Source organism: Canis lupus, chromosome 8 (assembly GCF_003254725.2).
Source record: "Canis lupus dingo isolate Sandy chromosome 8, ASM325472v2, whole genome shotgun sequence".
NCBI lineage: Eukaryota > Metazoa > Chordata > Mammalia > Carnivora > Canidae > Canis > Canis lupus.
The window spans coordinates 37123700-37137919 of NC_064250.1; the positions used below are offsets into that span (position 1 = coordinate 37123700).

Consider the following 14220-nt stretch of genomic DNA (forward strand, 5'->3'; position numbering starts at 1 on the left):
GCTATAAATATCTCTGAATAGGTTTTTATGTGGACACAAATTTCAGCTCCTTTGGGTAAATGCCAAGGAACATGATTGCTGGATCATATAGTATGTTTAATTTTGTAAGAAAGCACCAACTTTCTTCCAAAGTAGCTGCATCATTTTGCATTCCCACCTGCAATATATGAGTTCCTACTGCACCACATTAGTGTTGTCAGTATCTGGATTTTGGCCATTCTAATAGATGTGTAGTGGTATCTTGTTTTAGTTGCATTCCCCTGATCACATATGATATGGAACACCTTTTCATATACTTATTTTCCATCTGAATATCTTCTTTGATAAGATACAGGTTAAGGTCTTTGGCCCATTTTTAAATTGGATTGCTTATTTTCTTATTGAGTTTTGAATACATGTATTTTGAATAGCAAAACTTTATCAGATTAGCATTTTGTAAATATTCTTCCCAGTCTGTGGCATGCCTTCTCATTCTCTTTTCTCAGTGACTTTCACAGAATAAAAGTTTTTAATAAAATCTAGCTTATCAATGATTTCTTTCATGAATCATGTTTTTGGTGTTATATCTAAAAGTTGTTGCCAAATCCATTGTCATCTGGGTTTTCCCTTATGTTATTTCCCAGGAGTTTTAAGGTTTTGTGCCTTATATTAAAGTCTATGATCCATTTTGAGTTAGTTTGTGTGAAGGGTCTAAGATCCATGTGTAAATACTTAAAAGAAAAAATGGTGCTGAGTATTGTGTCATGTGACTAATGGGATCAACACGAGTTGCGTTTTAGGAGTGAGGCAAAATGTAACCTGCTATTTATCAACTCTTGTGCACAGCACCTTGTATATCACATTTAATAATATTTGGTATCACATTTAATAATATTTGGTTGATTCAGGGTTGGGTCTCTAGGGAGCAAGCCTAGACTTTGGGTCCCAACTAATTGAATCACAAGCAACTCTCAGTCTTTCTCTGAGAATATACTGGTGGGAAATCTCTATATTGAGCAGTATTTCTCCCATAACACTTGGATGATTTTGAATGACTGTGATCCTTGGTGGGATAAATCTGTGTACAGAGGGTGAAGAGATCTGTTACCACTGATAGGTTTACAGGGTTTTTTTACCCAGTCTAGGGACTAGAGTTGTATAAACACTAATTCTGAGGGCTTACCATTTTAGTTTCCAGATAAGTTGCGTGATTGACAAAGGTTTTCTGTGGGAAAATATGTGCTATTATTCATTTTAGCACCTCAGAGAAAAAAAAAGGTTACGTAGGCTCTTAGGAGTAAGCCCAGAGTTTACACTGGGCTTTGTATCCTTTTGCATAATGTGGTGTTTATAGTTCTCATTCAAGTCTCTCTTCATTCTTGAAGACCTCACTGCCCCTGGGAAGCTCCGTGCCTTGCCATTGCCTCCCTTTCTGCACTCAGCTCCTAAGTTCAGGGTCTCAACATGGACAGACCACTCTCTGTTTCTTCTTCCTCCATCTTTAAATCCTTAAATCCTGGATTTCTTCCAAATCTTTGTTCAAATCCCTAAAGCTTGGTTTTTCCATCAAGAATGCCCTGATTTGGTCTAGGGCACTGTGTAGAATGCAAAGGAGAAAGTTCACTATCAGAACTATTCTTAACCCTCTGCTTTGTTTGATCTGTACCTCAAAATCACTTGGCATTATTTCCCTTAAATCCAAGGAGAAACTAGAAGTAGCCTGAACTATAGTACCTAATCTGTTTTTCTATTATGATTAGTTTTTCTCAACTAGACAATAAGCTCCTCAAAGGTGTTCATCTTCAATTCCTCAAAACAATTTGTTCAAGCAGCTTCAGTGCCCAAATACTTAATGTTAATTTTCCTATATGAGTATCAGGAATAAAGATGGATTTTGGGTAAAATATCTCACATGATTCTGGGTATTTCATGAAGAACTAGATGTACTTAGTAAAATAAGTTTAGACTCAGTGAATATATGTTGAATGAATGAAAACAATAAACAGAAATTATTATAAATGACATGGATAAATCCAGAACATGTCACATTTTCATACTTACATTTGATGATCATGTTTTATTGTCTTTCATCTTGTGGCTCATCCTCAGATTATTAGCTTTTGGAGTCATCTGTAGTTGGATAAACCAGGGAATGATATACTGCAATTTTTGGATTTTATTAGAAGATTTTCCTTTTGTTAACTATTAAGAACTTTCTTGAGGTAAGAGTCCATTTCTCAATAAATTATTTTGTAATTCTCCTGGGGGTATTTTCTTTGTAGTGCATTTTCTTTCTTTCTTTCTTTCTTTCTTTCTTTCTTTCTTTCTTTCTTTCTTTCTTTCTTTCTCTTTCTTTCTTCTTTCTTTCTTTCTTTCTTTCTTTCTTTCTTTTCTTTCTTCTTTCTTTCTAGATTTATTTATTTATTTATTCATTCATTCATTCATTCATTCATTCATTTATTTATTTTCAGAGAGAGCACTAGCAGGAAGGGCAAAGGAAGAAGTAGAGAAAATCTCAAGCAGACTCTGCACCAAGCTTGGAGCCCCATGCAGGGCCTGATCTCACAACGCTGAGATCACAAGTCCAGTTGAAACCAAGAATCTGATGCTCAAGTGACTGTGCCACTCAGGCACCTTCATAGTGCATTTTCAATGAACAATTTGTATTCATCAGTATTAACAAATCAGGTGAATAAAAATATTAATCTTTGCACTGTATTCACATAAATGAACTTTGGTAAAATTTACAGGGATAAATGGAAGTACTTATTTCTGTATAATTGGGTAGTTATTATTAAGAGGTTACCATAATGACTTCAAAGGATTCTTAAAAACTTTCAGAGAGTAAAATTTTGAAGTTTTGTGCAGCTCTTTTGGACATCCTCTAATTTAACAAGAGAGTTCTACTTATATAATTTACACAAATAGATTTTGGGTAAAAAGGGGAAACTTTTAAATTCTGAACAATTTTATCCTTTAGTATCACATTTAGATTTGAGATTCAATATAGAAGTTGTGGGACGGTTCAAGATTTGTGACTTACCATCTTCCAGCAAAGTATAAAGGGTTGTAGCAATTTTTAAAAATGGGGTAAAAGAGGTATACCTCTTTTTTTCATGTGGTCGGTAATTCCAACCTTCTGAAAAGGTCAATTAATTCGAAATCTAAATTTAGTAATCCACTCAATGTGTAAAATTTATAAGGGAGTTCTGTCAGCAGATGTATGCTCTCTTTAGTGCTGACTTTACAACCTGCATCTGCCTCTGAATTCCATGAAAACAACAACACAAGTGCACAACTTTATTAAGACTCTAAAATTGGGCAATATAGACAAGTGTAAATATGTAGTTTGTAGATAATTATAATTATCCTGAGCTGTGTGAGAAGCATCTAATGCCTTTCCTTCTCAGGGCTCAGTGTTTTGTAGGGAATCTAATAGAAAAAATAGCACAAAGGGATTAAGGAGTGGTGGGAAGAGAAAAAGAGTTTCAGATTTGGTATCTTTTCTGGTGAGCACAGGGACAGAAAGGAAACTAAGTTTGCTTTTCATAAATACCCCTTACTGTCTCTCCAACAAAATTTAACTGTTACACCTTGAGTTTTTCTATAAAAGGACTAACAAAACAGGTAGGTCAATGAAAAGAACATAAATTTGGTGGCAGCCAAAATATACTTGAATTCCACCTTGGCCATTAATCACTGGTGTGATTTTTAATTAGATCTTTAGCCATTTGACAGCAACCTTTTTGAACTTGGCCACAGCAACTTCTTGCAAGACACATCTATCAAGGCAAGGGAAACAAAAGCAAAAATTAACTATTGGGACTTCATCAAGATAAAAAGCTTCTGCTCAGCAAAGGAAACAATCAACAAAACTAAAAGACAACCTACAGAATGAGAGAAGATATTCACAAATGACATCAGATAAAGGGCTAGTATCCAAGATCTATAAAGAACTTATCAAACTCAACACCCAAGAAATAAACAATCCAATCATAAAATGGGCAGAAGATATGAACAGACATTTCTCCAAAAAGACCTATACATGGCCAACAAGCACATGAGAAAATGCTCCACAACACTTGACTTCAGGGAAATACAAATCAAAACTACAATGAGATGTCACCTTATACCAGTGAGAATGGTTAAAATCAACAAGTCGGGAAACAACAAATGTTGGAGAGAATGTGGAGAAAGGGGAATCCTCTTATACTGTTGGTGGGAATGCAAACTGGTGCAGCCATTCTGGAAAACAGTGTAGAGGTCCCTCAAGAAGTTAAAAATAGAGTTACCCTATGACCCAACAATTGTACTACTGAGTATTTACCCCAAAGATACTGATGTAGTGAAATGCTGGGACACTTGCTCCCCAACGTTCATAGCAGCAATGTCCACAATAGCCAAACTGTGGAAGGAGCCACAATGTCTTTCGATGGATGAATGGATAAAGAAGATGTGGTCTATATATATACAATATATTCTATTCTCTCTCTCTCTATATATATATATACAATAGAATGTTACTCAGCCATCAAAAAGGATGAATACCTACCATTTGCTTCGACATGGATGGAACTGGAGAGTATTATGCTGAGTGAAATAAGTCAATTGGAGAAGGACAATCATCATACGGTTTCACTCATATGTGGAATATCAGAAATCGTGAAAGGGATTACAAGAGAAAGGAGGGAAACTGAGTGGGGAAAAATTAGAGAGGAAGACAAATTGTGAGAGCCTCCTAACACTGGGAAACAAACAAAGGGTTGTGGAAGGAGAGGAGAGTGAGGTGACTGGGTGACAGGCACTAAGGAGGACACTTGATGAGATGAGCACTGAATGTTCACTATATGTTGGCAAATTGAATTTGAATTAAAAAAAAAGATCTTTAGCCATTTGAGACTCAGTTTCCTTAAATGTAGGATAAGGATGGACTCATTATTTTACTTACTCCCAAATTTGGTCAAATAGGCCCTAGTTGGGATATTGGCACTGTCATTCATCTGGTAGGTCAAGACTTTCTACCTACCTTCCTTATATCCAGTTGGCCACCACAAGCTCTTTATTCACACTGCCAATGTCTTTGTTCTACTTGTAGTCACTCAGTGCTTGGACTTGTGCAATAGTTTCTTGTCATGCTCCCTCCTCAAAGAAGCCCTTTCTGATCTCCCCTGGTAGTTTATCACCTTCCTTTGCAACTCACATGAGCATCTTTTATGGTGCAGTATGTTCTCCTCATCAAGGTCTGTGTCATAGTCACCTTTGCAACCTGAGTCTTAGTTCAGTGCCTGAAACACAATAGGAGCCCAGTAAATATTTGTTGAATGGGTAAATGACTCACTTTGCAGGTTTTTATATAACTAATCCATGGAAGAAGATAGGAATTAAATAAATAATACTTATTAATATGATTACTATTTTCTCTGGAAAGGTTTGTAAATCTTTAGTATGTTTTCAGGTGGCATCTTGGTAATTATAGAAGTGATGTATTAATACAAGTATCAGTACCACTAATTAGTAAGTCAAACTTCTAAGCTGGGATACTCAAATTAGTTCATTTTTTCTGCATCATATCAGATGCTAAATAATTTGCAAGGGGTCATCCATCCTTTGTGAATAAACACAGGGAAAACTCTGTGCCAGGAGGGCCTTAAGTTTGGTTGTTGTCCAGCTTTTACTTTTTTTCCTTATGCTCCCCATGACAGAGAAAAATTCTTTTGGACCCATTGTACTTGTGGGGCTACTTAGAAAGTGGTCTTAAGTTATGTTTTCCTGGGATAATCAGGATGCATGAAATTTTACTCAAAATAAATCCAACACTTCACCAAAATTAAGGACAATTCTGTTAAGGAATGAGCTGGAAGTGGTTATATGGCAAAGTCCTGCCATGGTCATAGTGGTGGGAATAATCTTAACTAATTGGCAGGGCATACACCAGGATAGAAGGAGCATTGAGTTGGAGGGACTAGAGTAGGAGATGTGTGTCAGTGGAAGTTCTGAAATCACATTAAGGCCTTTGAGCAACTTTAGAGATAGGGAAGGGGAATTTGGCAAATTGAACACTAATAAAAAATAAATTTATAAAAAAAAAGAATAATGAGATCAGTAGTATATATTACTTGAAAAAATTTGTAAAAATCTTTATCTAAGGAATAATCCTTTCCAATTCAGATCAGCATGAGGTAGAAGAAGTAAAAGGGAAGTAGAACAGTAAATCAAGATGGGGGGTTGGAGAAAAGGGGATTCAGATGGGGTCTGTGTGAAGATAATTCTGACCCATGGCTCATGAAGGGTTTTACCAGTTACTTACCAAGAAGGACTCAAGGTAATTTCACAATGACCCTATAGCGTGTGTTTGCGTGTGTATGAATAAATGAATTCATGGCTTAGAAAAATGCATGTGGTACATTTCAGAGGGTAGAATCAGTCATTTGCAGGAATTTTTTCTGTTATTAAGCTCAGAATATGAGTACTCATTGCAGGATCATTAACTTTAGTTTAATGGATCAACTGATGTGTACAGCCAACATTCAGAGCCTTAGAGAAGGGCTGAGAGAGCATAGTCTATTACAGTCTGTTGCCTGCCTAAGATATAACTCTTTCTTGAAGGGCTGGTCATATGATTACCTGTCTAAAGATTAGATCGCTCCTACCCCTTTGTATTATAATTTGTACATGTAAACTGACAAGAGAAGGATATGATGCTAATGTGAATTTATAGATTAAATCTAAAATGTGGAATTCTAATCTCAGCTGTTTCTCTTCTCTGAATATTGTAAGCATTTAACATTCTCCTATGTACATTCCCTTTATCCAAATGAGAAGAAATCTGAACAGCTTAGAAAGAGTGTCTTGATACTCTGAACAAAAAAACAAACAAACAAACAAACAAAAACTTTTAAAAAGTTGTTAGTGGATATTCGAAATCTTTTTAAACTGTTTGCTACCTGGATGTAGAATGCCATGTTTCTTAGATGAAGGTGGATCTTGCAGATTTGCTCTGTGTCATCACTCTGACCCTGAAGACTCTTTGATACCAAGACAAAGATGAAGGCAGAGTAGGAAAAAGGGATGAAATGAGTGACTCCAGGATGTTCTGTGCAAGGGGTTTCTTTGAAACAAATTTCCTTGCTTGATCTTGTTTTCCTGTAATTTTTTTTTTGAAAGAAGAGAACAACAAAGTAATTTTTCAACCTGAAGTTCTGACTGCCAGTTCATCACTACCTTACTGGAATGATCTCTGGCCTTCAGTGATATTGAGAAAGTCAAGGAATGATTTTAAACAAAAGGTCAATTTTTAAAGTATCATGAGAACTCATTATTTTTAATAGAGAGTATTATTATACACAGTTTGCGTATTCAATGTGTATAGTAGTGCTTTGATGAACATCTTTATAAAGTTCTTTAAGAGTTTCTTAGGACGGTCTGATAATTATTGGATCAAAGGGTATGAAATGTTTTTGAATCATTCTGACCAAGTGCTTTGCAAGAAGGGAGAATCCATTTTGCTAGCACTTTGATCAGCAGTGGATAAAGTTGTCTAGTTAATCATACTTTTTCAATATTAAACATAATTACTTTTAAAGCAATCATTTGTATTGAAGAGCCAGAATGTATTAATTGTGCTTATGGGTGCTTCATTCCACTTTTGACTTTGGCTTTTATTTTTAAAAATATTTATACTGAAGAACTAAGGAATTTTTCCACGTGTTAAGTCAGCAAGAGTGCTTAAACTGAGATCTTCTCACATAAACTAGAGTTCTTTCTGTTTACTTCTGTTAGATGAGTCTTGTCACTCATGTTTGGTTATAGGTGTGCCTGGTATCTTAGAAATTCATTTGAAATAGTGGAAGGGACAGGGTGCAGACTGGTGAGGAACTTAGATTCTGGACCCAGACTACCATTCATAACTGTGACCCTGGGCAAATTATTTAATCTACCTGTGTCTCAGTATTCTCTCATTAATAAAATAAGGATGACATTAGTACTTTCTTTATTGGGTTCTGTTGAGATTCAATATATGTAAAATGCTTAGAAGACCTCCTGACACACAAAGAACTAAACATGTGATATTACTGTTAGGAAGAATCTTCTCCTGAAAACTGCATTCAGGAACAATCAGGAGAAGAAGCAATCATGTTTTCCCATCCCAACTTGTTCAGTTTCTACCTTGAAGACCACTGAGCAAAGGTGGTTCATACCTGAAATAGCTATAAAGCCATTCCAAGATAAGTGGTCTTCCTTCTACTCTCCTCAAGTGGCAGAGAAGTTTAAGTGAAGGATTCTCCTGCTTTTAGTGGGAGGTTGGAAGGGCAGTGAAGCAAACAATTAAGTGCAGTAGATGCCATTGATACACTTCAAATTCCCTTTGCTTTGGAAAAGGCACATATAAATAAGGTAACATTATACATAATATATGTATGTGTTTGTATATATGTATATATATGTGTGTTATATATATGAATATAAATACATTATACACAATATAAATATATACACACACATGATATAAGTACATTATACACAATAGAAATATAAGTATATATACATTGTATATATGTGTATGTATACATTTATAAATTAAATAAATAAATATATACACACACATATATAATTGTGTGTGTGGGACAACTTGACCCATACTTAAATTCCGGGTAGCAAATTAAATGAGAATAAATTCAATGTGGTCTATAAACTTGGAGCATAAAAGTTGTTGGCTTCCCATTGAGGAAAACTTTTCTGTTAATAAGTGACAAAACTCACCATGGTGCTGCCATGCACAGAGATGTACTCCAATTTGCACACATGCAGAGTGTGTGTGTGTTGTGTGTCTCTAAGTATAAGAAGCCTAGAGAATGATGAAGAGTACCTTTCTTCCTCCAGAGATAAGTGTTGCTAAAATGAAGTTCTCTTGGCAGGCATGACCCTTAGCTAAAGAAAGAGGCAAGGTGTTCATTTTCAGTGCCTCTAGCTCTTTCAGGATTAATTCCCTTCCCTGTATACCTCACCATCTCTGAACCTTTAGAGTTGCTTCCTTGTCTGTTCAGTTTCCTACCATAGCTCCCTAATAAGGTCTGCTTTCCCAGACACAGCCTTATGTAGTGCATTTCTTCTATTTTCTTCATTTTCAGCTTTTTCTCATTCTGTCTCCTGTTCTCTCATAACCATTCATGAAGACTACCAGATTTAGCAAATAAAAATTCAAGATGTCTAGTTAAACTTGAATTTCAGATAAATAGTATTAACTTTTTAGTTTCAGTGTGTCCCAGGTAATATTTGGGACTTCCTTGTACTAAATGTTATTCATTTTTTTAACCTGAAATTTGAACTTAACTAGGTATTACTGGAAACTAAAGTAAAGGGAATCTTTGTTATATAGTGAAAGAAAATTGAGCTAAGTTGTGTCCTATTGTTATATAGAAAGCAGAACTTATAAGTGATGGGCTTAGGTATTTAACTGAGGAGATCTCTAAAGTGTTGAAGGCACAGCCTGGTTTCTTCTTGCTGCTTATTGTAAAATGTGAGAGTAAAGAGAGAGATTGAGGGAAGAACTCTAAGCAAAAAAGAAAAAAGAACTGATTATTGAGAAAATTCTTAGCCTATTCATATTGCAAAGATGCAGTTAGGAGATTGTCAGGAAAGCATGCTCTGGAGAGAAAGCCTGGGGTGTGGCTCAGCAACCTTTCACTAATTCCTTGGAAGGATCAGAAGGTCCAAGTATTCAATCGTGTAGAGGTCCCTTTGAGGAGATTATGCATTCGACTCATGGATCCTTTCAGCCATCTCAGGAGAAATAAAAAATAGAGCCAAAATGATCTGAAAGGATCTGTGGAGCAGCCTTTCGTCTAATGGAGGGAATCCATAATACATATATGGTATACGCACAATGTTCTCGAGGACGTTCTGTCTTCAGAAGTACTGCCAACTTGGACTAAAAAGGATAGAGAAAAGAAGAAATGAAAGCTGCTATAGTCCAAAATTCTGCCTGCAGGAAATAGACTAGAAAAGTTACTCAGCTGCAAATATGATCTCCACTTCATGAAAAAAGGAAGAATAATCTAGGCAGCAGAGCTGTTTGTCCAGAGAGCAGAACCTCATGCCCAAGGATGGAAGTGGGGGCCCAGAGGATAAAGCTGAGAACCACAGAGGATTATTACCAGGCCTTGAAACCTAATTAATTTTTTCCAGTTCTATCTCAGTATTGCCTGGAACCAGTGATGATGATTCTTCTTCTTCTTCTTCTTCTTCTTCTTCTTCTTCTTCTTCTTCTTTTTTTTCATTTTACCCCTCACCCTTACTTTTGAATGGGAATGACTATAATTGTTATCTTTTTTTTTTTTAAGACTTTGTTTATTCATTCATGAGACACACACAGAGAAAGCAGAGACACAGGCAGAGGGAGAAGCAATCTCCCTACGAGGAGACCAATGCAGGACTCAGTCCCCAAACCCTGGGATCACCACTTGAGCCAAAGGTAGACACTCAACCACTGAGCCACCCAGGTACTCCCATTGCCAAGATGTTTCTGATAACAACTCTGCATCAAGCACATTGCCTGGCCCATGTGAAGAATGAATGAGTCCATTCATTCATTAAAATGAATGGACTAAGCTCTCGTATTTGTTATATGTCTCACATCAATCCTGACTTCAGAAAGCAAAGTAGGCAGTTAATAAATACTGGTCAAATTAAATTGAATTAATCTGCCTTGTTGGTTCTTTTGCATATGATTACATATTAGAGAATAGAGAAATTCATGGCCTTTTAAAAACCATTAACTTATTTATAAATTCATTTATGCATTCATCTGTCAAATATATAATTGTTATCTTATGTCTGTCTCATCATTGTATTTTGGGGTCACATAACTTTTTTTTTTTTTTTTTTTTTTTTTACAGATCCACAGATAGAGAGGAATTTTGCTTCAAATGGATCATACTGAGACTTATGACCCATATAAAATTTAAAGTGAGATTTAGGACTTTTGAGTTGATGATACTTAGACTTTGAAATGCATTGCTGCTATAATAGATTGAGACACTCGGAAGTATTGTGATTGAGTGAATGTGTTTTCTATAAGATGTGAAAAAAAGCCTTTGGAGGCCAGAGAGCGAGCTGTGGTAGGCTGAACAGTGGCTTCCACAATTGTTCCAGTCTCAATTCCCAGAATATGTCAGTTTGTTACCTTATATGGCAGAAGGGACTTTGTAGATATGAATAAATTAAGAATCTACAAATGAAATTACCTTGAATTATCTTGAGGGGTCAGATAATCACAAGGGTCCTTATAAGAAGAAGATACACAGATGGAAGCAGAGGTCAAAGAGTAGAGCGGATGCTATGCTGCTGGCTTTAAAGATAAAGAAGCCATGAGCCAAGGAATATAGGTGCCTTCTAGTAGTTTAAAAAAGTGGGGGAGGGGGCAAGGAAATAGATTCTTCCCTGGAGTCTCCAGATGAAATACAGCCATGCAGTAACAAATGACTTCTAACCTCCAGAATTGTATGATAACGTTATTAGTTTTGGTTTAAGGTGATAAGCTTGTGGTAATTTGGTATAGGAGCAATAGGAAACTGAGATATCTGGTGTCCTGTATCTTACCTGGCAACCTTAGTTCTGACTTGAACGAATTTCATTGGAGCTCTATTATGGGTCAGAAGCCTTATATACTTTAGCACATTTAATTCTTTCAACAACCTTGTGAGGCAGTAACTACTTTAAAGAGAAGAAAAATGAAGTTCAGAGCTGGTAGTAGCAGAATATAATTTCACCCCAGATCTGAAGGATTGGGAAGTCTATTTGTTTGATTCTTTCTCAGTTTCTTCTTTCTTTTCCTTCTTCTCCTCCCTATTATTATTAACGCCAGCACAGTATTGTCTATGAACTGTATATTACTAGGGCAAAGAAGGTTTCTGATCCATCCTGATCCAGTGAGTTGGGTGTCTCCTTTCCTTATGCACAGAGACACCTTTACCTATAGAATATTTTATTGATTTCCATCTAAGGAACATTCCAATATAAACTAATGAGCTTTTGAATAAATAAATTTTCCACCACAGTCAAAATGCATATTCAAAAGTCTATACTCATAGATCAACTACACATTCTTCAATGCCAAAATGTTCTGGATTGCTCTGCAAGCAAAGAAAATGATCCAAGATTATAAACTTCAACAAATGAGCCAAAACAATTAGTTTCCTTAGACAATTAAATAAGATAATAAGCCAAAAATGCTCCATAATCAGGCTGGTATAGAAGCAAATTTACTACCTTTATTAGCAGCTTGCTTGCTGATTTCTTTTTGAACTAATGAACATCTTAAATAGCTCAGCGGAAAAACAACCCAAATGCTGCAGGTTCAGACTACTGCTAACCAAGGAGCTGTTGCTTAATTGGGAATGGCCAGCTGCATATATTACTTCTTTTCATTTTCTTTTTTTTTTTTTTAATTTATTTTTTATTGGTGTTCAATTTACTAACATACAGAATAACACCCAGTGCCCGTCACCCATTCACTCCCACCCCCCGCCCTCCTCCCCTTCTACCACCCCTAGTTCGTTTCCCAGAGTTAGCAGTCTTTACGTTCTGTCTCCCTTTCTGATATTTCCCACACATTTCTTCTCCCTTCCCTTATATTCCCTTTCACTATTATTTATATTCCCCAAATGAATGAGAACATATAATGTTTGTCCTTCTCCAACTGACTTACTTCACTCAGCATAATACCCTCCAGTTCCATCCACGTTGAAGCAAATGGTGGGTATTTGTCATTTCTAATAGCTGAGTAATATTCCATTGTATACATAAACCACATCTTCTTTATCCATTCATCTTTCGTTGGACACCGAGGCTCCTTCCACAGTTTGGCTATCGTGACCATTGCTGCTATAAACATCGGGGTGCAGGTGTCCCGGCGTTTCATTGCATTTGTATCTTTGGGGTAAATCCCCAACAGTGCAATTGATGGGTCGTAGGGCAGGTATATTTTTAACTGTTTGAGGAACCTCCACACAGTTTTCCAGAGTGGCTGCACCAGTTCACATTCCCACCAACAGTGTAAGAGGGTTCCCTTTTCTCCGCATCCTCTCCAACATTTGTTGTTTCCTGCCTTGTTAATTTTCCCCATTCTCACTGGTGTGAGGTGGTATCTCATTGTAGTTTTGATTTGTATTTCCCTGATGGCAAGTGATGCAGAGCATTTTCTCATATGCATGTTGGCCATGTCTATGTCTTCCTCTGTGAGATTTCTGTTCATGTCTTTTGCCCATTTCATGATTGGATTGTTTGTTTCTTTGGTGTTGAGTTTAATAAGTTCTTTATAGATCTTGGAAACTAGCCCTTTATCTGATATGTCATTTGCAAATATCTTCTCCCATTCTGTAGGTTGTCTTTGAGTTTTGTTGACTGTATCCTTTGCTGTGCAAAAGCTTCTTATCTTGATGAAGTCCCAATAGTTCATTTTTGCTTTTGTTTCTTTTGCCTTTGTGGATGTATCTTGCAAGAAGTTACTATGGCCGAGTTCAAAAAGGGTGTTGCCTGTGTTCTTCTCTAGGATTTTGATGGAATCTTGTCTCACATTTAGATCTTTCATCCATTTTGAGTTTATCTTTGTGTATGGTGAAAGAGAGTGGTCTAGTTTCATTCTTCTGCATGTGGATGTCCAATTTTCCCAGCACCATTTATTGAAGAGACTGTCTTTCTTCCAATGGATAGTCTTTCCTCCTTTATCGAATATTAGTTGCCCATAAAGTTCAGGGTCCACTTCTGGATTCTCTATTCTGTTCCACTGATCTATGTGTCTGTTTTTGTGCCAGTACCACACTGTCTTGATGACCACAGCTTTGTAGTACAACCTGAAATCTGGCATTGTGATGCCCCCAGATATGGTTTTCTTTTTTAAAATTCCCCTGGCTATTCGGGGTCTTTTCTGATTCCACACAAATCTTAAAATAATTTGTTCTAACTCTCTGAAGAAAGTCCATGGTATTTTGATAGGGATTGCATTAAACGTGTATATTGCCCTGGGTAACATTGACATTTTCACAATATTAATTCTGCCAATCCATGAGCATGGAATATTTTTCCATCTCTTTGTGTCTTCCTCAATTTCTTTCAGAAGTGTTCTATAGTTTTGAGGGTATAGATCCTTTACATCTTTGGTGAGGTTTATTCCTAGGTATCTTATGCTTTTGGGTGCAATTGTAAATGGGATTGACTCCTTAATTTCTCTTTCTTCAGTCTCAT

General features: G+C 36.4%; 1 long non-coding RNA gene across 1 annotated transcript in view; it reads left to right on the forward strand.

Moving 5' to 3' along the window:
* Positions 1–2434: 2434 nt before the first annotated feature.
* Positions 2435–14220, forward strand: part of LOC118355465 (uncharacterized) — a 45585-nt gene continuing 33799 nt past the window's right edge. Inside the window, exons 1-2 of the long non-coding RNA XR_007412369.1 lie at positions 2435–2667; positions 10875–10944. This is a non-coding gene — a long non-coding RNA (uncharacterized LOC118355465). The remainder of the gene's footprint in view (positions 2668–10874; positions 10945–14220) is intronic.